We start from the raw sequence: 26,319 nt of genomic DNA, 5'->3' as shown, positions 1-26,319 counted from the left end.
ACTAGCTTCCTGGATTAAGGACAATAAGAAGTCCTTCTTCAAATACATAGGGGGTAAAAAGAGGGTCCCGGGTAATGTGGGGCCCCTGCAGGACACGATGGGCAACTTAGTCGTCACGCCAGATGACAAAGCTAACATACTTAACGATTTCTTTGCCTCTGTCTTCCTAAGTAGGGACCAGTTCAGCCACCTCCCTGCTGGGCCCCCCTCGGGCCCCGGGAGAGACACGCCTGGGCCAGGGGTTAGCGAGGAGTTAGTTAGGGTACTTCTGGAGAGGCTGGACGTGTTCAAGTCCGCTGGTCCGGACCATCTTCACCCTAGGGTTCTACAGGAACTGGCCGAGGTCATTGCGGGTCCCCTGGCGCGGCTCTATGAGCACTCGTGGTGCTCTGGTGAGGTGCCGGAGGACTGGAAGAGGGCCAATGTGGTCCCTATCTTCAAAAAGGGAAAAAAAGAGGACCCGGGAAATTACAGGCCAGTTAGTCTTACCTCAATCCCGGGTAAGCTCTTTGAAAAAATTATCCTGGCACATATCCAGGAGGGCCTTGCGGGGGAATGCATGCTTAGGGACAACCAACATGGGTTCATCAGTGGCAGGTCTTGTCAGACCAACCTGGTGGCCTTTTACGATCAGGTCACCAAATCATTAGACGCAGGGGTTGCTGTGGATGTAGTCTTTCTGGACTTCCGGAAGGCTTTCGACACTGTCTCTCACCCTGTCCTCATCAAAAAGCTGGGAGACTGTGGTGTCGATGCCCACACGGTCAAATGGGTAGCCAACTGGTTAGAGGGCCGCACCCAGAGGGTGGTAGTGGATGGGTTCTTCTCGACCTGGAAGGACGTGGGCAGTGGGGTTCCACAGGGCTCGGTCCTCGGGCCCACACTGTTCAACATCTTCATCAGTGACTTGGATGACAGGGTAGAAAGCACCCTGTTCAAGTTTGCTGATGACACTAAGATGTGGGGGGATGTGGGTGCACTAGAAGGGTGCAATAGGCTACAAGCTGACCTTGACAGGTTGCAACGGTGGGCGGATGAGAATAGGATGGGGTTTAACACTGATAAGTGCAAGGTGTTGCACATGGGGAGGAAGAACCGGCACCACACTTACAGGTTGGGGAACTCCCCTCTTGCCAGCACGGAGATGGAAAAGGATCTTGGAGTCGTCATTGACTCCACGATGAACATGGGCCGGCAGTGTGGGGAGGCAGTCAAGAAGGCCAACCGTACCCTGTCATGCATCCACAGATGCATCTCGAGCAGGTCCAGGGAGGTGATCCTCCCCGTCTATGCGGCACTGGTCAGGCCGCAGCTGGAGTACTGCGTCCAGTTCTGGGCGCCACACTTCAAGAGGGACGTGGACAATATGGAAAGAGTTCAGAGGAGGGCCACTCGTATGATCAGGGGTCAGCAGGGCAAGCCTTATGAGGAGAGGCTACGGGACCTGAACCTGTTTAGCCTCCACAAGAGAAGGTTAAGGGGGGACCTTGTGGCCTGCTACAAACTGGTCAGGGGGGATCAGCAGGTATTGGGGGAGTCCCTGTTCCCCGTGCACTGCCAGGAGTGACCAGGAATAACGGTCACAAGCTGGCGGAGGGTAGGTTTAGATTAGATATTAGGAGGCGCTACTTCACAGTCAGGGTGGCTAGGGCCTGGAACCGGCTTCCAGGGGAAGTGGTGCAGGCTCCTAGCCTGGGGATTTTTAAAAGGAAGTTAGATGAGCACCTTGCCGGGGTCATCTGACCCCGGTGCTCTTTCCTGCCAAGGCAGGGGGTCGGACTAGATGATCTTCCTAGGTCCCTTCCGACTCTAGCTACTATGAAACTATGGCCTTCACTGCCCTTGCCACCACAGCAGCCTCCCACTCCTGTGCCTCCAGTATCCTCTCAAGGAGGGTGATGTCCCTCTCCTCAAGGGCCTGTCCCTGAATGCCAGGTCTTCCTGGGCTCTCTCCCAGTCCCTCTCCCACTTGCATGCATTGTCTTCAGTGCATCAAGCCCATAAGTCTACCCACTCCTCTGCTACAGTGACCAGACAGTCCAGCAGTAGGGTCTGGTCTTGAGTCTGCCACTGCCGAAGCCAGCGCATATGAAAAGCCCTGGTCAAGGGTGGTAGTGACCCTAAAGGTGCATCCCCAGTGGCAGCTGGTGCCTCTTCCCCACATACAGCTGCTGGACTTGCAGAGCAAAGAGAAAGTGGCTGTTTGTGAGAGTTTGCAACATTTTTTAGATCAAATTGCATTGTACCAGGGGGCTGTGCCCTGCCCAGCCTCAGATCGGGGGTTGTAAATGTATAGGTGCCCAGGGACCACGGTAAGTCAGCAAGGCAGTCCCTGGCACAGAAGGCTGCTGCCCAAACCTACCATCCCCACTCGCTCTGCAGGGGCAGGTTGGCTGCATGGTGCTTGCCACAGGCAGTCTGCTTTCCCCACCCCCTTCCCAGGCCAGGCCTGGCTCCTGGCAGCACCTGCCATATGTGCTCCAGGCCCACTCCCCCACTTCACCTCTTGCAGACCAGGCAGACTCCTCCCATGCTGTCAGATCAATGCCTCCCTCCCATGGCCTGCTCCCCAAGCGTGCCCCTGGGGAGAGTACCCTGGGCACACCATGATGTGCAAACCAAGGGGTACCCAATTTATTATGTCAGGGGCGGGCAGTTGGGTGGGCAATTATTTCAGGTGGAGAGCTGCTTACCGAGTTTTGGAAAGCTGTCGAGAGCTGCATGGGTAGCCCTGCCCCTTGACGGGTGCCCCACCCCCTGGTAACCATCTTTTGACTGGAAGTCCCACCGCCTAACCCCTGAGCTTTGCCATCAGAAGTCCCCCCTGCCCCTTGTCCCCAGAAGTACTCCTTTCAGCAATGGGTTTTGCCATCTCAGAACCAAAAGAATAACAAACTATATTCTAAAAACCAAACATCTACAACATTCATTAATTTCATTTATAAAAATAGTTTTGTCCTGACTTACATGCATTTGTGTAGTGTACATAGAGGTGACTCCACAATAGCTTAAAGTGGAGTCTTACTCTTGTATATTGTACAGAGGTGGAGGGCATGGGTGTGGGGTGAGGGAGCATGTGGGTGTGTGTGGATATGGGATTTCTGGGGGGCTGTGTGTCGGGGGAGGATGGCTGAGGTGTGTGAGGGGATGTGGGTGTGGGGGTCTGCATGTATGGCAGTGTGAGGGGAGGTGTGGGTGCATGTGTATAGTGGGGTGTGCATGTGGGACTCACCCTACAGATACACACACACACACACTGCCATTTCCCAGCTTTCCTGCCCACTGCCAGCTACTCCAACACCACGTTTCCCAACTGCATGACCACGACTGCAGGACTCAGTAGGAGCTGGCCCGGCCCCGAGGACTGGGGTGATTGCCCGCGATCCTCCCCTGCTTCCTCCCCACCCCCTCACCCCCCCACCCATGTTCTTATCTGAATTTCCTTCTCTGGTGGAGAGAGATGGAGGACAGCCCCACAGTCCCAGGCCAAAAGGCAGAGGCTTCTGGTTGCGGGGGACAGGTCTGGGCGGGCCTTGCTGCTGGCTTCCCCTGGGTCCTACTGCCCCTGTCGCCTCTCCTCTTTGACAGGCAGCTGGGAACAGATAAATATTAATTTTCTAAATTGTTTAGGGACCCCTCAGTCCAGATAGAATGGCCTGGTGGGCTGAATCTGGCCCATGGGCTGTGTTTCACCTATCCCTATATTATGCCTTGATGATGATGATTGCCATGGTGCCTTAGATGCACCTGAGAACCTAGCATGGGGCCCTGAGCTTCAATTGTGCCTTGGGCAAACCTACACTTCCCCACAATGTGCGCTGCCACCTGGCAGATACCCGTGCCTATGCTACACATCCCTGCTCTCCACGGCCAAGGACAACATCACCACAGGCATCAACGTATTTCTCCATATAAGAGGAAAAGCCCATGGCTGCCTAGCCAAGGGGGCACTGGCTGCTTACATTAATTATGCCTAAGTGACTTAAATTCCTATAAGAAACATTTCTTTTCTTATCCATTTACTTAGGAATACAAACACTAGCAAACTCAAAGACACGTGTAACATTTATAACAGCTTTGACTACCTCCATGTGTCTACAGCAACTCTCACAGAAGTCTTTACAAAAAGTGGACTAACTCAAAGGCACAAACAAGACAAAATTACCTCTTATTTCTCTAATGTCATCAGCATGCATTGCATACTATGCACAACAAGAAAATGCAAGCCCACTAGCCTGCAAGCCTAAAATATAAGCTAGTAAAAGAACAAGAATATGTTGAACAAAGGTGGGGATCTGGAAATGATACAGCTTACAGTAAGGCATTAAAGCTAGTTAAATAATAATAAAACATAATTCATAAATACATTTACAAATAAGTGTGCCATGAGATTTCACTCATTTTAGTATAAACTAGTTGTATGAAAATTCCTACCAAAAGTTCGCAATGTTATTTTCCTATTGAGAAACTTGCATTCATCCTGTCAAGGACCATAGCTGGTGACAGATGTATTTACTGTCTGATAGCACAATTTAGACAATTAATACAGATTTTTTTTAAGAACATGCACAAGTGTTAGCAAACAGCAGCCCCGTGTGCAACCAGACACAGGCAGCTGAAAATCCAAATATTTATTTCAATAGTATCTGTTTGTAACTCGAGTGGAACACCAAGAGGTACCCCCTCTCCAATTGAAGGGATCAGAGCAGGTACCCGAGCACTGTGGGAGGTGTAAGGACCCTCCTGCCCCTATAGAGCAGAGCCAAATGCTTAGCCATACACCTTTTAATCAGAGAAACAGTGGTGGGACTATAACATATATAAACCGGGGGTATAGGGACCGTGCAGGCCAGATAGGGGTCTCTACAGTGCCCTGAGGGGACGGGATTCAATAAATTTGTAGACATATTCCTTCAGTTAACAAAAGACAGGTTTACCAAAGTATAAAGTGCAAACACAACAAACAATACTGGTTGACAAAATATAAAATGCACAAAATACAAAACACCAAATAACAAGAGATATAGGGCATAGGTACCTGGAGGGGGGAAGAGGGAAAACACAATGACCCCCTCCACTCTGACAAGAATTTCTCCACCCGTCACTTCACTCACCCCTATTTAACCCAGCTAGAACTTGAGCTCAAATCTCCTACTCAGTAGGCAGAAACTCTACCACACAGCCACTAGTGCTGGGGCTGGTTTAGGCTGCTATGGCTTTTGACCTTCCAGGAGCCCCTGCCTCATGTCACCCTGTCCTGCCTCTTGCTGGAGAAACCAGAAGCAGAGCCAGGAACCTCTTGGGTCACTGCACAGCTCCTTGCTGGAGCGGGGGAGCCTCTCCTGCTGGCTGCAGCCTCTCACTGGGGATCCTGGAGCCCAGCGGGGAGCCTCTCCTGCCGTCCACACACCGCGCTGCTGAGAGTTCAACTCCTGCCTGCAGGTCCTGCTCCTTCAGGCTCTTTTGGCGCAACTGCTCCCGCGCTGGCACAGCTCTTGCCAGATCTTTGAAACTCCTTCCTCATGGTCCCTTACTGGTCTCCCCAAGTTAGCTGCGCTGCCCCTTTTATCCCCCTCCAGGTGACCCAAGGGGCCAATCAGAAGACATGGAGGGTGAGTCTTTGGGGCCTGATTGGTGAGGAAAGGGAATCCCAAGCTCTCCAATCATTTTTTACCCTTTCAAAACCCTTGGGCCAAATCACTAGCAGCTAGCCCATCACATGTTCATTTTTTTAAATCAGCCATAATTTAAGGGTGAAGTTACACATTACACATAGACCACACTAAGAGCACTTAAAACATAAGTGTCTACACTCTGTATCTCATTAACTTATGCTAAGTGCCCTCTGAGAGTCTCAAAGTTATGTCACTTTAGGCAGGGGTTAACTCTGAGCCATGCTACCTAACTCATGTTAAGGTAACTTCAGTCTGCTCCACAGAGATAAAACAAGCTATCGTAATGCTCGAACATCCCAGGATGCACTGTTCCTAGCCCCCCTCCCCACTCCACCCAGAGCAAGGATACAGCCCAGATGTCCTGGCTCCTAGCTATGCCCTTGCTTCCCAGCCTTCCAGTGGCAAGTCAGAACTGTGCAAGCAAGAAACAGCATTAACCCTTAACATGCAACTGCTGACAACACATCCTAACTTTAATACCACTTAACATTTCACACATTTAGTATGATCAAGAGTAATGTGTAATCATCTCACCCTAAACACAGTTACTTGGTAGATACAAGGGAAAGTTGATGCATGAGGCAACACTGAGCAGCAAGAGGCTAGGAGAGTACAGTGCAAACCTCTAAAATAAAAAAACCCACCTCTGCCCATGTACTGTCATGACTCGTGACTGATAGTACTTTCTGTGCTTCGGAGAAGGCTCAGACTAGGAAGGAAATGCATTACCTTACTATTGGTCACAATTTTTTAAAGGGTGCAAAAGGGAGAGCAATAGTAGAAACAGGGTCCCAACCTATAAGAAGTAGCTACAACGGATACAATTTACTGGTAACTTCAGATTTCATCAGCCTCCTCCCTAGCAGATATAAATCATTATTAAACTGTATATGAACAAAGGTGCATAGGAAAAGGTGTGACACCAGAATATAACTGACTAGACACTGATTCAGTCAGCATATACTGCTTCACAGCAGCTGAAAATCTGCCCCAAGATTTAAACCCGCTCAAAGGCAAGCTGGTAGTGTGTTGTGCTCTCAGTACCTGCTACTCTGGACTTCAGTGGCTGAAGAGTTTGCTTCCCATAATTTTCAGCCTGACCTATTGGGTAAGTAGCCCACAGAGAGTCTTTGCCCACACCATCCACAGTGTGGGCACAATTAGAAACACAAATTGACCGTTACATCTTTATTAATCTATTCCAATTCTTTAATGCTATGAAAACACCTAATTCCACTGCTTTGGCTACTGGCCCCTAACATAACAAGTTACATGGGACTTGTCTCATCAAAATATCATCATGTCTAAATAGCGGATCTGTCTGAACCACAGTGAAAATGAGTAATGATCACAATTATGGGCCATATAACAGTCCAATAAAATCTAATTAAAATGATCCACGTCCCATCTGCCAACGGCACATAAGCAATACCAGCCATGGGGGGGAGTGGGGAGAGTAAATAACACTGTCTTAGTTTTTAAAATACAAAATATTTCATGATGAAAATGCTATTTATATTGTATAACTAGCTCCAAACCAGGCTGCCAATGAGCTTTTGTGATAACGGACGATTCCTCCTACTTAGCTGAGAATATGATTCAAACACTGCATCCAGGGACAATGAATAGGCCAATGGTTCAGGACACTGCACCTGGAACTTGCTCCACTATAGGTTTCCTATGACATGCTGAGCAGAGGATCACATAAAGTTGAGCTTTTACAAGGCCCTTAGGTGCTATTTTCAAAGGGAATTTGGGCACTGATGTTCTAAATGCCAAAGTCTCTTTCAAAATGCTCACAAATCAGGACAGAGAATGAAAGGCACCCCTATGACTGCACTTACAAACATACAGCATATATTTTCTGCCTTAAACTTTAGATGCATTTTAGTCTCCGTCTAGCTAGGCAACACTGAGCCCAATGCTCACTAACCCAGTTTCTAAGCACTGAACTTTCTAGGTCCATTAGTCTCCTGAGAACACTGAAAATGAGGTGATTATCAGAAAAGCAGTTGAGAAAAATGGCACCAACCTAACTCCTCACAGCAACCGAAATTCTTTATATAGTACCTTATCGTAGGCAATACTTCATAGGACATGGAGTTTGACACATACTCCACGTCTCAGTTGCAACTCAGGGAAGCAAAAATCAAAGGCAAGGCATAGGACAAAAGAAGGGTAAATAGAAGGCCTTGGGAAATGTATTTTTGGAAAGGCTGGGTGTTGAAAAAGGCTTTGAGGAGACACCTCCAGCTTTGTCTTTCAGTTCTGAAGGAAGGCTGCTGTTTATAATCCTTCCTATTCCTTCCCAACATGCCTTGACATTTCAACCCATGGTCATATAGCTCTTAGCCTCCCTCCACAAGAATTCCCTTCCTCTGGGCTGAACTGGGACTGGTAGCCATGCAAGGCTTGCAGCTCCCCCTTAAAGAGCCCAAACCTCCTGGTATACTCTTCACTCTCTCTTGGTATAAACAGAAGTCCAGCTGCCTAGTCAAAAATATTGATTTTTTTTTTTTTACTCATAATTAAAGGCATCGCATCTTGACATTTCATCCAAAGATCAATTTTTGTATCAAAATATTCAGAGTTTAAAATGACCGTATTTTCATGCCCAGCCAAGTTATATTTTCTGGCCAGAAAGTGACCCAGGATGAAACTGCAAATAATTTTTCACCAGCATACCTCACACAAGATGATGTTAATTTTGGCACTCCCACTCACTACTCTTCAACAAAGTATTAGACTCAAATGCCAGTTGGTTCTATATACTTCTAATGCATCACTGTTTATTCATGACATGGTAATACAGAACTTGCCCTGTCAATTTTCATGCTCTGGGCTGAGCAAAACTAGAGCGATTTTTCCTCTTAAAAGAAACAAAAGACTTTACAATTTAGACACAAAGCATTTATTGTGGTTGTTCCAAACTGTGCTAACCTTTGACATCAGAAGAAGTTCAAGTCACGTAACTGTAACAATAGTCTCTATCATAAAGGTTATGATAAAGTGGAAGTGAGAGGAGGGGGAATACATATTATATGCACCACCTCTAGAAAATACTAATCACAGAAGTTATTAAACATTCTTTCAAAGGCTCTTCAGACTTCGTGTTCCTCCTGCCCAGTTTTGTTAGTAATAAAGGCAGCTTGCTAATGTTTGTCACTCTCAAATGCATAATTTACTACTGAAAAGGAGGAGAACATACATTGCATTTTCATAAACTTTCATATGAAGTTGTCCAATTTTCCAAAACTGCAGGAGGACTGAATCCTTGTGCTACAGTTGAGGTCTCTTTATGCATTATGGATACAGAGACTTTGCAATTCAAAGTGACAGCTCTCAGCTTTTCCATTTCCTGGCATCAGTGAATTTTATGTTAGGGGCTGGAAAGCAATTCTGAGATTGATGCAAATGTGCCCTAAAGGAAGGAACCCAAAGGGACCCTGGTGGTGGCTTAGCCCTACAGCTCCCACTGATCCACTAAAAGACCATACACTGGAAACAGTCCTGTCTATTATTGCCACACATGGCATCATTAACCAACCCCGGGACCTACCATAAGCTCAGTTTCTTCCAGTGCCACAATTATTAGCGACAAATGGCTCATTAAAAAATGACAAAGGATCAGATTGTGATCCCTCTTGCACTACTGAAAATCTGGAGTGAATATGCAACGTTGCATCAGGGTAATTTAGACATGGAATAACGACCAAGAAATCTTGAGAACGCTGATCAAACCTGTCCCCCCAGCCCAACTTGCAAAAAGGAAACCAAATACAGGCAAAGGAGAAAAGACCAAGAAGAATTATGGGCCTTTTTTCTGAAATATACCAAAGCTGAAGAAGGCATCAGAGAAATCTGCTGAAGTCTCATTTTTCACTCTCACTTCTGCACCGCTCAAGAAAGGGCACAATACTCTTACACTCACAACCCCTAAAATCACTGTGTATAAGGTAGCAGGCAAGACATAAAGCTCTTTTAGAAGTTTAGCTACCCCCCTTCCTGTGGTAACCTATCTTGAAAAAGTGTTGCCAAGCCTGCCAGCCATCTGCAAAAGACGTTTTATTTTTTTTCTACGTATCAAAATGGAATTTTACATCTGCACCCTCTCCTAAGCCACCTTCTGCCTGACACATGCAAATTGGAGAACAGGATTTCAGTTTTGCCTTTTTCCAAGTATAATATGGACATAGAGCATAGCTCTCTTACCACAGGGTAAACTCCCACTGGCTTCAAAAAGAGTTTCTTAAATCTTGCTGGGGGGGAAAAAAAGCTCCTACAGAGGGTGTGTGTGTGAGAGAGAGTGTGTGTTTGTATACGCACAAACTTTGCACATGCACATACTTGCCAAGTCTCACACACCCAGAGAAAGAACTCCCCTCTGAAGATTAAAGGCAGCTTTCATGTGCTCTCTCTTCATGAAGAATGATTATACCAAAGTTTACTCCACCCTTAGTGTCACACTTCTCTTAACAGATTAACATACCCATTGAAAACAACTGCATCTCCCCTCACATCAGCTCCACAAAACTCCAGTGCTAGTTTTCATACTGTCATATGTTGAAAAAACTCCAAGGCATCACAATACCTCAGAATAAACTATTTCAGTCCAATCAAGATCACTGTGAGTGAATCTAGCTATACAGTATAATAACAAGCAAAAAAAGGCTACATAATAGAGGCATGTACGCAGGAGAAAAGGTCCGGCAAATTGAATCCTTCAAGGAGGCAGGTGGTGCCCTAATAAAATACTAACAGGGCACTATTTTATGTGTTCCTTCATGAGGAATATGGCATAGCCACTACACTCAACTGAAAAAGAGATGGGAAAGATTGATCAGGCAAAGAGATATTTACTATTAAACCAAATGAGATTCAAAACTAACATACCTCGTTGCTATGGCCCATGAATCCTATACCCTACATAAGACAGATAATGATATAGTCAGCGGGAGGTCCTTCCAAAGGACAACTCCTGTTATATATCTATTTTATTCTTCTTTCCCCACTTTCTCTCTTAAACCTTTGCAGAGGGGAAAGGAAGTCTATTTTCTTTTTTGTTTTTCCCTGCTGGAAAAAAAGAAACCCAGTTTCACTGAATTCACAACCTGGAGACCAAAGCCAGAAATTCAAAGTGACATTCTAACATTATGCCAAAACAAAGCTGAAAAGAGGAGGAGATGTAGTGTCTTCGGTTGCAGAAGACTCTGAATTAATGTACCAAAATTCAGTTTAGAGCTAATGGACAAGGTTCTCAGCTAGTGTAAATCATCCTAGTGACACACCGAAGTCAATGGAACTGCAATATAGATATTCACCTACCCTCGCTAATACTTTTCCCAACTCCATATAGAGTTTCTAGCACTACTATCAACACTTACAGTCTGCTGCCTCTTCTTCGCACAGTATGCAATCACCATGATTGCCCTGAGCCCCATGTCCTTTTTGTCCTTGCACATAAATACAGGGCTGAACTAAGTCATTTGGCTCCCAAAGCAGTTCAAAAGTGTGAAGAGTATCTATACTAACAGAGGTAGTTTTTATTGATGTGCTGAGATGTAACGCACGTGACAACATAAGATACCTTTGTGTTGTCCATCCCAAAGCTAGAATGCCCAGATCATCACTTCAGTTATTGCTCGAAATAAAGTAGGCTGTAGTGGTTAGAGCTCTGTGAAACCATTTAACACTTCGGGCATTTTAGACGTGCTCCAGAAGGCGGGGCGCTTTAATTAGCAAGCAGCACTAATTAAAATTCCCAAGTGCCACATGTATCAGTGTCCCCACTCTGAAAAATGGCGACGGGGCACTTTGAACTAAAGCTCATTGACAGCATGGGGGCACTGATACATGGGACACTGGAGGCTGGCAGAGCGTGCTCCAAGGCACTGGGTTTGCAGCAAGTTGGAGCAGCCTTGCTGCATGTCTATAACAGCCCTTAGGTCCTATGACTCTGAAAACATGGAACCATCAGCAAATCACAGCCTCTCACAATTTCCCCATCATATGAATGGAGACGCTACTGCTTCCTAGAACTGACCAAATAAGATCATTTGTTTTATTCAGTGAATCATTTCCCCATGACTGGCTCTGTAAATTAGATTAATATGACATTATTGGATATTTTTTCATATTAACACCCAAATTACTTGCAATACAACAAAGCTCCAAGTTAACTCTCATAACAGGAATAATCATCCATCTCTGAGGTCCTTGGATAGACTGACAAACAGAATCACCTGTAGTGAGACTCTAGCCATGATTCCCTCATATTGCATTATTACAGGTTTGTTTCTTTAATCTAACACAATGTGTGTCTATTAATGTTGTCTGTTTACACTGTGTATTCCCAAAAAGCCATATTAGGATTGATATTGCTATAGGTTATATCAGCACAAACATGCCTGTCAGATGTCACATCAATACTAATAAGACTTTTCATGTTGGCTGCTGCTCTATGGGAATTTCCAGACACTATTGTGTATATAGCATAAATATTTATATTCACAAACATACATTGGATATATGTACATACACAGAAATGGCCAGACCTAGTTAATCAGTCAATTTGAAAACTTCATTGCTTTTAGATGAAGAAGAAAAATCATATTAACATATCAATAGCATACACATGCTGAGAGAGTGATTACCCTTTACATCTCTGGTATAGCCAAACACCAGACAAACCAGGATACATTAATACCCTATCTTAAATATTCTGTCTTGGCAACTCTCATTTCTCTCATTCTTTTCTTAAGTCTTTCTTCTCTTTTGTCTGTCTCTTGTCATTTTCCTTTTTCATTCATCTTATTTCTCCAGTTCCTTATCTGTTATTCATCTCTCGTTTCCCCTTTTTCATCCATCGTCCCCTCATCTCCTTTTCCCTCCACTCTATTCTTTTCTCTTTCTCCCTTCCATGCTCCTTTCCCCACCCCCATTCCTCTAAGCTTGTTTCGCTTGAAGTTTCCACCTTGTGGTTGCGTACTGCTGACTTCACATTTGCTGTGGTGTGAACTTCACATCTGTGAATGGATGACAGGAAAGATTAATCACCCCGCGTTCCCCTTCTCCTTGACTGTGGGCCTATCTAATGAATAAATATATAAATAAATAACAGAGCTTAAAATCCCCTAAATAGAGACCCAGAGCCTGGGAGAAAACAACATTTTGCTGAATCCATTCTTTAAGAAAAACAACCTCTAATGATCTCTAGTTTACATAGTCGGCAGTTTTTTTTTCCTAAACACTTTATGGAAAAAACAAAAAAAAAAGTTAGAGGCAAAGGAATTAGTCCTTTCTCCTGAGCCAATTAAAGGAAGAGAGATTTAATAATAGAAAATCTGTAGAAAGCATGCAAGAAGAGGAGTTTGGATGCCACGCATAAAAGCAGAGCTATCAGGCAGTGGTATCAACTTAATAATACATCCAGGTCAGTAACAATGGGCTAAATACTTCCCATGTCTGTTCAGGAGATCTTCTGATCAGTAATGTTAAAGGAGGTAAGGCATTTGGGGGTAATTGTAGTACTTCCCTACTTATAACCACAATATCCATTCATCCATCCAAAGTGAGACATACTTAACCAGATAGACACTGCCCATCATTGCTTTAGATGCAACTCCTTACTGATAAACTCCATCAGCCCAAACCAACTCCTTGGCTTAATTAATAATGAAAACTTAACCAAAACTAGAAAGACATATCACAGAAATCAAGAAATCTAGATAGTGTTTTTCTCTGGCAAGAGAGGTGTGGAAATGAGAAGTGGAGTCCTATATCCAACTAATTTTCAGGTTAATTGCCTCTCCACTCTTGGTAACTGCATTTTAACAAGACCTTTTATTACTGAGTGAAAAGGAGATCACTCAATGAACAGCTGTAGAAGGAGTAAGGTTCACCTGGAGAGTATAGCAGCAGTCTGCCTAGGCTGTGACTGTAGGTCAAATCAGACTGAGGTCACAACGGCAATGAGACTTGTGGTCCCAACTCAATACCCCAAGGACTTTACATGCCAAAGCCTACTACAAATCCTGCAGCTCAATAAAAAGACTTTTGTTTTAAAATACACAAGACCTAAAGCAGCCATAAGGACTTAATCCTACTCATTACTCAAGGCAAGACTCTCAGTGAGATATTTGCTGGAGGGTGCGGGCACATAAACAAATCACTGCCACAGAAACTAGGGTGTGAACTTACAGGTCATCTCTTTCAGCTCTGGGTCAGCACTGAGTACTTTTGAAAATCCCATTCTTAGCCAATCGCAAGCCAGCCTAAGCTGAAGACAAATTTAGAAAAAAGAAGAAGAATACACAATTTGAAGCTTGGCTTAGATAAGAAATTCAGTTTATGAGAGCACCTTCAAACTGACTATGGCTTCCATCCACCAGGCGGTATTCCATCCTTGCCGAAACTTACTGTGTGCTGACTGGAAAAATATGCTAAGTGTGCTACTCCCAAGTCAAAAATCTAGGGACTGCTGATCCCATAGCTATTCACACTACGTACTAGCCAGTAGCAGGCATGAACTCAGGCACTCTGCTATCCCATCAAGACATGTCCCTTTAGGAGCAATAACATGGCCCCCCTTCAATTAAAAAGCAAAGGAAGCCATGCTGGATAAAGGGGGAGAAGCCTGGCTTCCTTCTACCATATCAGAGCACCCTGCTTGAACCTGTTATGGATCTGATCCAAAGTCCATTGCACTCAGCAGTAGCATTTCCCATGCACTTCTAGAGGTTTTGGATCAGTGCTTGTTAATTAAGAACAGGTTTTTTTCCCCGTCCTGTTAGAGTCACTGCAGATTTGCTCTTACTGGATGTCTTTGTGATTTTCAGCTCTTACGATCAACATGCACAGCTTGCGTTTCCTTCTGATGGAGAAAATATTCCATCAAAAGAATCTTTCCACCCAAAGATCTCTAATTATTTTATTTTCCAAGACAAGAATTATCCACTGTAAAAGTTTGTTTCCCATACGTGGTTGGGCAAGTAAAATGGTTTGTCAAAAGAAAGTGACATTGAGGTTTTAGTCCTTGCATTTGTTAAGTACTAGAAAACTCTTCTGAAATACATAATTTCCTTTCAGAGAATCCATTCTTTTGTAGACCAGCATACTGTCAAACCTGCACTAGATTCTGCTTAGTAGAGCTATGGGTCAGTACTGCTGAGAGAGAAAAATTACTTCCTTAAGAGTTTCATTCTAAATCAAATCATTGCTGTCTTTGTCTCCTTCCAGAAACGGTTGATGCAAATGGCTTAGGAGGGAGATTCTACATCCCCACCAACTAACTGGGCTTAGCAGACAACTCTGGGAAACACCAAGTTAAAAGGCTGTGTTCTTGTAAGACGCACATAACTTGTGGATGATATCCTTGTGGTCAAACTCAAAATCCTTGTGGCCAAATTCAAAGTAAGGTCCCAAGCATGCAGGCAACTAGGACATGCTTAGTTAAGCATACCATAAACCTGGGGCGAAATACCAAAGACATCAAAATACCAGGCTACCATTAGTCTGGTCCATCTCTTGCCATTAAGCTGCTTTTTGGTTAAGGCGAGGCACATAATGCACTAGTGAGCCCAGCAGCAGCAGAGGTGATAGAGGGGAATGGCAGAGCACCTCTTATTTCAGAGGCAGAATTTCTATTTTTGTTTTCAAATTCTTGCTTCCTCATTTGCCTGATTGTGCCCCCAACCAGTTATCCTGAACTTGACTGCATAACATAACTTTGTGAGGTTTAGAGGGCACATTTTTTCCTGACCCTTGTAGCAATCAATCAGTTTATACTCTAGAGTAGAAGATTAAGATTACCCTTCATTTGATCTTGCATAACGACAAATGTCATCAAATTACCAATCCCTTCCCCCCCCCCCCCCCCACACACACACACTCTTCAAATCCAGCTGCAGAAACTCTGAACATCAGTGCAGATATATACTGTCCCCACACAGGTGGGAAGTTGGCTTCGTGTGTTTACAGAACCACTTCCTTCTAGTTGTGCTTCCTTTAATTTCCATCTTGCTTCTACTCTAATTTTCCCTTGCTCATGCCACCAAAAAGAGCCCTTAGTCTGGATTAAGCTCCCCCGGTGGTCAGGTTATTCTTATTGCAGGATTTCTTGCACCTCCCTCTAAAACGCCTGGTACTGGCCCTATATTTTCCATGTTCCTATGTCATTTCTATATTACTACTCAGTCTAAAATAGCCTAAATAATGAAAATAGCTTTCCATCAGTCCAGTCTGCCATGCAGCTAACTCCTGTGGTAACTACAATGTTACTGTATTTTAAACTGCTTCTAAAATCAACACCACTTCAAAAAAAAGCCTCCACAAAATTGCTTTAAAATAATGTATATAAATCTGTGGTTGCATATAGTACCTGATTATTTAAGAAACAAGTGGATTAATATGGACCTAAGGCCCAATCCAGCTGACATGTAAGCACATGAGTAATTTTATTCATGTGTGCATTGGCAAGATCAGGCTCCCAAAAAACTTGAGGAAAAACAAGCTTTACAAAATATATAGATTCCCTTACATTTATAGAAATAGTCTCATAAAACATATTATTTTAGGATAGCTGCTATTAATAGAGAAAACACTGGGCCCAATCCTGCAATCTATTCATTAGTACAGAATCAGACCCAATACACATTTACAATTGTTTTCTTGCATCCAAATGTCAAATAAAGCATTTTTTTCTCCCCAGAAATGTTATAACATCCATGAATAATAAACTCTCTAAAATGCTAGTTACATTCAGGTTTCAAGTTTGAAAGGAATTCTAGATGGGAGAAAAATGCAGTGTAAATAACCACTGGGTAATTAAATTTATTTTTAAATAACAACAAAGTTCGGAAGAAAGAAAATAACAAAGATATCTCGTACAGAAATTCACAAAGACTCTGCCTGTATAATTACTTATCTAGCAGTAACCAAAGCCTCTTTTATACAGATTGATTATTTGTGAGATTGCATCTTGCAAATCTGAACTAAAAATGCTTTTTGTGCAGTGTTCAGAACATGAAGATGCCTTTGATAATACTACAGGCTGAAGATCCCAAATAGATATTTAATTTAGCTTGAACAGGACACTTACGCCATGGTAAATAAATCAGCTTATTAATGAAAGCCTCTTTATTGATGTTTAATGACTATTGTATCTATGGTATTGCTATTAATCCAAAATAAATATATTTAATAATCAATTGATATTTGTTTATTATGCAATAATGGTCTTATTAAATCAGAATTAAATGCCTGTTAGGAAATATTAACTTAAAGCACTACCAAGACTTCTGAATAAGATTACAATTAATAATTCTCCTGCTTCTTATAATGTAGTAATAAATACATGGAAATCTTGAATGTAAACACATATTCTGTTTATTTGTTTAATCTGGGATTAGAAACTGCATGTTAAACAATTCTATAAATAAGGATTTTGAATGGCCAAGCACAAAAGAGTGAAATTTTTTTTCTAAGAATGGATTAACTATCCTTCTTTATAATTATTATATTTAGCAGGATGTCTTTTGCTGGATTTTTAACAATTAGAAAATCAAATGATTTGATCAATCTGGGCATTTTCAAAGGTAAAGTAAGAGGAAACCATTTCTCCTTATTTGTGACAGCATTTCTCACTCAAGTAATTTATTATTACTGAAACTCCATAGGCTTTTTTTTTGTAAGTATACATCTACATGTTATCTTTAAAGAGAAAACTACATATAGTTAAGGCATCAGCTTTAATTGTAAACATATCCCCTCCGATCAGCACAGCACTTGATCAAATGCCAGGAAATATATGTATGAAGACATTCATCAGTTTCATTTTCCCTGCTGTCATTTTTAAACAAGTGACAAAATTTCTGTTATTACCATTCTAAGGGCTGTTCTGAGTCTCGCTTTTCCCCCCCCCCCACTGCTTTTCAAGGACTGAAGGATTATTTGTTTCAGTGAAAGCAGCAGTGGTTTCAGCTTTACACCAACAGTGAAAAAGAAACAGCAGATGAAACAGACCCAGGATCCCAGCATAAACATGGATTTACAATGGCTTTAGTTGGCTCCTATCACCGGTAGTTGGAGAATATCACATAGCGGGATATGCATTTTTGAAGGGGCAATGAACACATGGGAGAGAAAAACAAGGTGTCTAATCCTTTGAAGAAGGGAGGAATAATGGATTCTAATAAATCAAGTAGATGTGAACTATAATGTGAACCCTTCAAAACAAAGTCATGTTTCTTAAAAAAGGAACTTCTCCATAATCAGATTATAACCAAAATATCCCAGTGAAGATGCACTAGGACAATTTTAGAATTTCTTTCATTTCCATCAGCAGTGAAGTCAAACTATACCCAGGTTTACTATATATAGATGTGACTTTTTTTTTGCCAGGGGTGAGGGGAAAGAAAAATAGATGATGCAGAAATAAACCCCTCTATATTATAAATCAAAAATCACTGCCAGCTTTGCTTTTAAGGAACTTGTGAAGGTTTAAGATCAGTGACAGCCTTATTTTTCTTTTAGCCACAGAACTAAAAGAAACTAGCTTTGCACCTTTTTTATTGCTCACCCCATTGCCCGCAAGAAACATGTGTCCTACGCCACATTTCAGCCCAACAGGGAGTTTTAAGCTGAGTTATAAAATGGTCTGGCAGTGATTTGAATTACAAAGAGAAAACGAATTAATAGAACTGAGCAAAGCATATAACAAAAAAGTGTCCTCCTCAACTGTTTCCTCGAGTAAAAAAGATTGGTTCGAGTTCTTAGTCCTTGTGATTGATTGTCACAAATTTCTAACATAGGTGTTCACTGGAATAGTAATGGGAATTACTAATTATAGAATATTTCTCTACAGGAAATCCTGACCATAAACACAAGTATTCCACATACTGTTTATTTTTTAATCTAGGATTCAAAATTATACCATGTGACCTACATATCCAATCAAACCTAGCCCCCACAACTCAATTTTCAAATATCTAATATTGTCAATGAATAGCTCCCAAACGAAAAATAGAACACGAATTAGCCACATGTACCTAGCAAGTAATGAATAGATGCACAGAAAACACAAACTGCTCCTAGACGGTCTCCATAAAGAAAGAGACTAAATTTTATGAATGAATTATTCAATATTTCGTTAGCTCTACTTTGGACCAAATTCATCTTCAGCAGGAGCAAATACTGCTCACAATAAAGTACATGGCAGCTTTTATAGCAGGAATTTAGCATAGAATTTAAGTATTACACCAGAGACTAATTTCACTCCTAGTCCATATCAAATGGTTCAAACACCTAATAAAATTTTTCACTTCAATAAATCAGAAAAATGCATTTTTGGTCTCTGATATTTCACACCCCACCCAGCCCTACAAGTGAGTCATAAAACTACGATAAAGATTCATTTGTATCAGTTAAGGTAATTCATAAATAATATGTGCGCGCATACACACGTGTGTGCATGCGTGCGTGCGTGAGAGACAGACAGAGAATATACATGCTTGTCATTTAAAACTACATGTGTATGGAGCTAGTATAACCAACCTCCTAAATCTCAAAAAATCACCTTGTTAGTTGCAAAAGAATCATAATTAAACACTCAAGCCCTGTCGTAACAGCCAGTCAAAGCCAAACAGATCTGACACGCTTAGCACCAGCTCACTTGGAAAAGAAATGCACTGCAAAAGACATGCATCCACCTTTTTTTTCTCTTCTAATAAAGCAACTTTTCAGCTGAAAAATATGTAGAAACCCTTTCACCTTCCAACACAGCAACATCTAAAAACCTTTGTTTTAATTTTCGAACCCACCGCTCCTAAGGCTGGTCTAAATTTTACTAGCATAAGTGTCTGCTGATTATACAGAAAGTAGAGTACTTCAAAATGTCACTTATTCTCCTCCGCACACACACAGCAAGGGCAATGCTTAATATTTGCATTTAGGCCTGTTTAGCTCAAGAATCCCTTTAGTATGATCCACATATGGGTCGCTTAGACTATATCGCTGTTCTAAACATTGCCTTTGGACTTTCAGGTCGCCAATGATCAAGCCATTTTTCATTATTAAAAGTTTAAAGGAAAGAAAATGTGTTTAGGTTCTTGAGAGCTGAAAATGCCTTTGAATAGGAGATAACATCATATTTTATCGTTAGATTGTTTACAAAGGAACAAAGATCATTTTTCAAGCATTTACTGTAACTGCACATATTGAGGGCAGAGCTACTTCTGTTTCCCATTTCTAAGTGAATTTAAAAATTAAGCTGAGTGAAAATTAACAAAAAAACATAATTTCAAGGTCTCCTAACCTGCTTGTTTTAAGTATTCCAACCATTAGGATAACTGCTGTCAAAAGCCCCAGGGCACCACCTTGTGGCACTTCCTATTTTGAAAAAATAATAATAATAAAAAAAAAAAATCAATGTGAAACTTAACTCTCTCTCTGCTATGAATAAATGTACAGAGCATTATCAAGGCTAAGAAGCCAAAAAAAAGGGGGGGGGGGAGAAGAAAACCCTACCACTTTCCTACTTTTTTTTTGTTTTTTGGTTGGTTTTTATTTTTGAGAAGTCCACATAATTTTTGCTTAGGGAAAAATTCTACACTTTTTCCTAACCCACAGCAAAACTAGTGCCAATGGTAGGGACTAAATTAAATAAATCTGCATTTTGGGTGGAAGGGGGGAATAGAGCTACCAGCCTGGAAAAGGACATTCATGGCATTTTAAAGAGCTGCACAATTCCCAATTCAAATCACTCTGTATTTTTGTTAATAGTGAGCATTTCCATTGCCATTTCTTCATAAATTATTTAAAGCCCCCTTAACTCAGAGCACAAGGGACTAGGGTCTCTTTGGATCAGATTCTCCATCCCTTCACGTCCTGTAAAAGTTTTTTGTACACCTTTTTTAACACTCTGCCTCTAAAATGCTATCGCAGCAGGCTGGGCCAGGGTATCCTTTCTCCAACTCTGCTGAGGACTGTCACTGTAAAATCATGCTCTCCACCCCACTTCCACATGTGTGCACACACATACAATGTTGTTCCATGTTTGCCAACGCCACCATTAAGCAGTACTGGACATGCAACAATAAGCACACCTGAAGGTCTGGCATGTCCTAGATGCACACCAAACTGTGGCAACAATACATTTTTCTCAGCATGTGGTGTGCTGGCACCCTTTGTTTTGCTGCTGACCCTACACCTGCAGCTTTTGCAGTACAGACAATTCTGTCCTGTTATTAAAGGAAAATAGGGTGAATTTGTCATTGCTATGGCAAAAGTCACCACTAAAAATAAATTCAAAGGGCAGCTCTAGAGTTAAACTATAGCACACAAGAGTCCCTCTTACTATAAAATAAGGCTGTTGAGGTTTCTATTTCAGTATGTTGAACATTGTGTGCTTTTTGCTGTTCTCTCAGGTCCAATATTAGCTCACCCAATCATGGATTGTACATGCAAGTCTGTGCCAGGTGTGGACCACTGTAAGCAGATATTTATTACCTAAATGAATATATGAATCCCAGTCTAATTGTTGTCTGCCAGTCCTGTAAATGGATTTCAGCACTATCTTTGTTTTGCTTTTGATTGTGAGTGGTTGAGGAGTCACTCCAAAAATTCAGCTCCCAGTTCTGCTATTCAGTATGGTCAATGAGTGTCCCTGTAAATACATATTTGGGCTGCTCATAAAATCTGCAATTGAACACTGATTTAGCACTGAGCCCTGAAAAAAATTATATGCCCATAGAAAAGTCTCCATTCTTGATAAAAAAGTGCTGCCGCTATGTATATACTGTGCATCTTGTCAAAATACACTTCATGAAGAATTGAATGGTTCTATCAATGTGTAATAATGAAAACAGACTTTTGCCTCCAGGTTATTTGTGTGAAACTGGCCCAATTGTCACCCAGTCACCTCCATTACGCCATCTGTTTATTTCCCATAAGAATATGAATCCTGAGCAATCCTATTTTGCCACAAATAGAAATGGAATTTAAATACCACATGAGTGCCAAAAATGCACTTACACAGCTGCATAAGTGCCCATTAAGCACATAAGATGAAACAAGATTTGGCCAAAAGTCTTAGTTGGACATCTTACCCTATATGCAAAGTTGCTTCCATCAGATGTGGTAAACCTATGTGAGATTAATGAGCCATCCTGAAATGTCTATCTTATAATTTGAGAATCTGGTGCTTTATCCTGCCTAGTTATAGATGAGGATAGGTATTTACCTGTACTGGCAACCACAGTGGGAGTTTACCTCCCTCTACATCCCCATCCTTCAAAGATCAACCACTGTGTGTCACCTTCATGTTCACACCGTGTATTTTAGTCCCAAGAGTCTGTTGAGCAGAAAAGTTCAGGCTTGGCTCCTGTTCTCTGGATGGCAATGACTGGCTAAGGCAGAGCAGCTGGATGATCCAGAGCTAAAAATAGCCATCAGCTTCCTATGAACAATGCATATCTTAGGAAACATATTGTCAAGTTCAGGGAAGGACTAATGACCATCTTCCCAAACCCATTTATCTTACAGCACTAGATTGTGCAACCCTTACCCAACCTGGAACAGGCCTTTGCTCCGTGGTTACTCCACTGAAATTAATGGAATTCCTCTTGGAGCAAAGATACTATCCAATGTAAAAAAAAGCAGGGGGGAGCGGGGAGGTAACAGGACCAGGGCCTTAGAGCACCGGAGGTAGAAGTGGTACTCAAACAAGTAATGAATGCCAGACAAGTCCCTTTCACTCCAAGGGTTTTCAGTCTGTGACTGACAGAGACAAAGCCAAAATATGGGCAAACAGTACAAGAAAGGAAGGAAGTCGTATGTGAATAGTGAGGAAAAGGAAGTAACTTTCAGGGAATTATTTTGAAGAAGAAGGAATATGAAGGAAAGAAGCAACTGACCTGGCCATAGCAGCAGGAGTTGATGCTTGATGGCTAAACATACCATACTTTCCTTTCTGGGAGATGCTACCACAGCCTCATCAGACCTGCACACGGTTTGAGTCCTGTTCCCTGGCTGTATTGGCAGGTTCTGCGAAGTGGGTTCTGGCGCTCACTCAACTGACGCGCATCTAACACTGCAATTCAAGGTGCCACTGCAGCCAGGAGTATTTTATTTTATGGATCCTAATTCTAGCACAATTTTGGGGGCAAGTCAAGAATGAGAACCTCATACAAGCAAGAATTCTTGTGTAAGAAAGGAAACTGGATGAAGAAATGTTCACCTCCTCTCTTTCCCGGTATCAGTTATACAATTAAAAAAAATAAATCACTTTTGCTAGAAAAGGAGAGGATAGAGGTGTTGACTGATGTCTTCTTTCTCTACGTTTGCATTTTTTTGCTATGCAGGGCATAATCTGGTTCTTAGGGAGTTAATGCACCTGCCATTCTAGTGCTGACAAGCAGTTTTTTTAGAGGAATATGGAATTTTTTTTCCTTAAAGAGCCCCAAAGATTGCGCTCCAGAGACTTCTCGAGTCCTGCCAATAACTAGCAGGTACCAACACGTGAACATTTTTTGACTATGCTATGATTGATGGTGCTTATTTGTGGCTCACTGCCTAAACCTCTCCTTGTTCTTTTGCTTTGTGTGCATGTCTTTCTCTCACTTGTTTTTTTTGTTTTTTTTTTAATAATAAAGACATCTTAGTCACTTTGGGTTTGGTGGAAAATGATGCATCTGGTGTGTTAGTTTTTGTGGGGGGCTGTTTTTTCCTGTTGAGAGTTTTCAAAAACCAGGGTGAGAAATTAAAAGCTATTGTCAGGGAAACCAGGAGGTGTAATCCCAACGAAGCAGCGCCGGGACTAGTACCACCCTATGGTTTCACTCCTCTAGTTGCTTTTCATAATCCCCAGCTGAAGAGAAGCAGCAGGGACATGCCTTCTCTGTGGCATTTCTTCCCAGCCAGAGGCCTTGAGACTTTGGTAAACCAATGCTGACGAATCAGGAGCAGCTTACCTACAACCACCCTATCTTCAATCAAATTTCTGAAGGAGGGGAGAAAGAGCTGACATAGACGGCATAGGAAGGACATGCTATTAAGGAAGGAGAGCCCTTTCCTTCAGCAGAGGTGTAGGAACTAACCTTGTCTGCCCAACAGAGATGTGCAGTAAAACCGATTAGTAAGAATGTACAGGTCTCCTTTACTTTCTGTTGGAGCACCCAAGTAATTAAGGGTTTATAGTAAAGACAAAGGTCCAAAATAGATTCCATCTTCCTTTGAATGACACAGATGACTAATTGCTTTTAGCACTTGTTCTAAGCCTCTCCACAGTGGCCCAGCAGGCTCCGGAGAGGCAGATGAGCATTTTTTTAATCTCTTACACACAGGTTAACATAATACTTTTTCTTCTGAAGGATGAAGTGATTTGATTAGAGCTAAAGCTCAGTGCATCTGGCAACAAGACATAACTGGATACAGATCTACCAGAGCATCCCAAGTCCACAAAGCTGAATCCAGATGGAAGTTACCCTGTTTGCTCAGTGTTGCTGGGATGGTGTTACTAGGCGCAGGTTGGTCAAAGTGGATTCAGTTTTTCAGGCAACTTCTCTGCTTCCATTTCTCTCCTGAATCAAGAGGAAAATTCCAAGCACAACTGAATGCAAGAAAGCCCAAGAGACTCGGGCAAAGCCACCAAGCTGGGAACTGCAAACAGAACCGTAAGTTTGGCCAATTTAGCCAAGGCCTTGCAAAGCTCAAAGCTTTTTCCAGAAGGAAAAAGTTTCTAGTCAAATCAGAAGTCATATGAATGTTCCCTGATTGGAGGGATTCTCCATTTTTAACTTTTTTTTTTTTGTTGCTGTTTTTAGAGGGGCATCTACAAGTAGGCATATAGATAGGCACACAAGATACTTATACAGGCATTACCTTTGGTGTTAATATACAAACATTGTGCAGCTAGCCTAACAGATCATTTTTATATGATGCAATAGAGCTGTGCTTGGTTTAATATTTCTATCTGCAGGCCCCTGGAATTGCTTTACCGTAAAGCAGAGAACTATGTAGTGGGTCTCAAATGTATGCTCAAATAGTAGGAACTCTGGTATTTGGTGGTGATTTTTTTCCCCTTGGCTGTGCCCATAGGTTTTATCAAAACAACATGAAATAACAGAAGAACATCAACCATATGCAATATAGTCTACTCTTAGCGCAAGGAACGTTTCTTTCCATCATGGTTGGAATTGATACCGCAGAACAGATCTCCTGCCAAAAGGGAGATTGATTTCCCACACTGGATTTTAAAGGAAAAATGTAACCACAGCACTGTAGTAAACACAGTTAAAGATTGTCATTGCTACAATTAGAAAACACCTAGGACAGACACAGACAGGTGAGAAAACAGAAATATGCTTCTTTGAGTTACTGAGCATCTCCTGGCAACAAAGCTGACGGTACACAATTTTACACGTGATCATTCTTTCAGGCTGCTTTTGAAAGCATTGAGGGTATCTATCAGAAGCACCAGAACTCAGCCTAGGACCAAAGCAAGGTTGCCAGGAAAAGAATAAGAGCTAGATTTTTCATTTCATACCAGTACAAGTCAGCAATGAATCTACTCAAGCCAGTACACTCACTAAAATATAAGATCAGCATAAGAAACGAGAATAGGGGACAGGGTGTTAGGTCAGTAGCCCATGGTTGTAATTGAAATATTTATGAAATATGCATAAATACTGGCAGCTCCACTACACTGCAGTTAGATAAACTGACGTGTTATCTCTCACTTCAACATGTTATGCCCCAGATTTTCCAAATTTCTTAACAGTCCACACGGAGCACCCTTCTGACAGTGTAGCTTCACAGTTGCTAGCCCAGAAATACAACTGATAACACTCTAATAAAAAAAAAGATAAAGAACAAAACAATCTGCCATTCCACCCCCAAAAAACATAACTCCCAGGGAACTTAACAAGTTATATACCAAAGTTATTCTCCTCTTCAGCCATGCGCTGCCTGTGACATTTTAATCACACTTTTTAGACTTCTTATCTTCAGTGTTATACAAATCTATCTGATTGGCCCTTGCAACACAATGATGATCTCCCGAGGTCCCTTCCAGCCCTAATGTCTATGTCTATGAAACACCTGTATTTTACAGATTTTATAGATCCAGTGAAACTTAACAGGTCAAGTGACTTGCCCAGTGACACATAAGCTACCAGAGGAACTCAAAACTTCCTAATTCCCAGTCCCATGCTGCGACCTCTAAGATTTTTGTTAGCCTGGAAATGCTAAACTAGTCCCCTCTCTCCCCCACACTGTTCTGCTCTGAGGGATATGGGCAGACTCACACAAAATGTTAGATCATTCATTAGGATTACCACTCTCTGATGTGTTCTGTAGTTCATATATGTCTATCTCGCTGAAAGAAAACTAACCCAGATGTACCATGTGGCATGGCAAACAGCATGCCCTCACACTCCTCAGAGACTCCTGGCTGGCTCCCAGGGATCTTCTAGCCTAGTGTTTGTTGCTGTTTGCCTGTAAAAGTTACACATCAGTATTTTGCAGGTTACCTATACATGTGCTTGCAAAATGGTCAAACAGTGTCACCTACAGGGAAGAAAGAAAGTTACAACTTAGTGCCCAAAGACTGGAATAACTATATTGCAGACATGAAGCTCAGCAGAGCCCA

This window comes from Crocodylus siamensis, chromosome 10 (genome assembly GCF_052110815.1).
Source record: "Crocodylus siamensis isolate JL-2025a chromosome 10, ASM5211081v1, whole genome shotgun sequence".
NCBI lineage: Eukaryota > Metazoa > Chordata > Crocodylia > Crocodylidae > Crocodylus > Crocodylus siamensis.
Note: the sequence above shows the minus strand (reverse complement) of the source record.